We start from the raw sequence: 303 nt of genomic DNA, 5'->3' as shown, positions 1-303 counted from the left end.
TACTTTACAAAAAGATTATATTTCTCTTTTATATTTCGATATCTTTCTAAGGATAACAGCAGCAGCAGCAGCAGCAGCAGCAGCAGCAGCAGCAGCAACAGCAGCAGCAGCAGCAGCAGCAGCAAAGTCCGGGGGCCCCACACAGGACTCACCCTGTATGCAGCAGCAGCAGCAGCTGCTGCTGCTGCTCTCTGTTGTATATATTGTTTGCTGCTGCTGCTGCTGCTGCTGCTGCATGTACACCTGAAGCCGCTCAGCAGCATCTGGCCTCTCCTCCTCCTGCAGCAGATACCCCTGCTGCTC

This window comes from Eimeria mitis, genomic scaffold (assembly GCF_000499745.2).
Source record: "Eimeria mitis Houghton genomic scaffold, Emh_scaff517, whole genome shotgun sequence".
In the NCBI taxonomy this organism is placed as follows: domain Eukaryota; phylum Apicomplexa; class Conoidasida; order Eucoccidiorida; family Eimeriidae; genus Eimeria; species Eimeria mitis.
The sequence above is the reverse complement of the archived record's forward strand: the minus strand, read 5'-3'. Positions refer to the sequence as shown.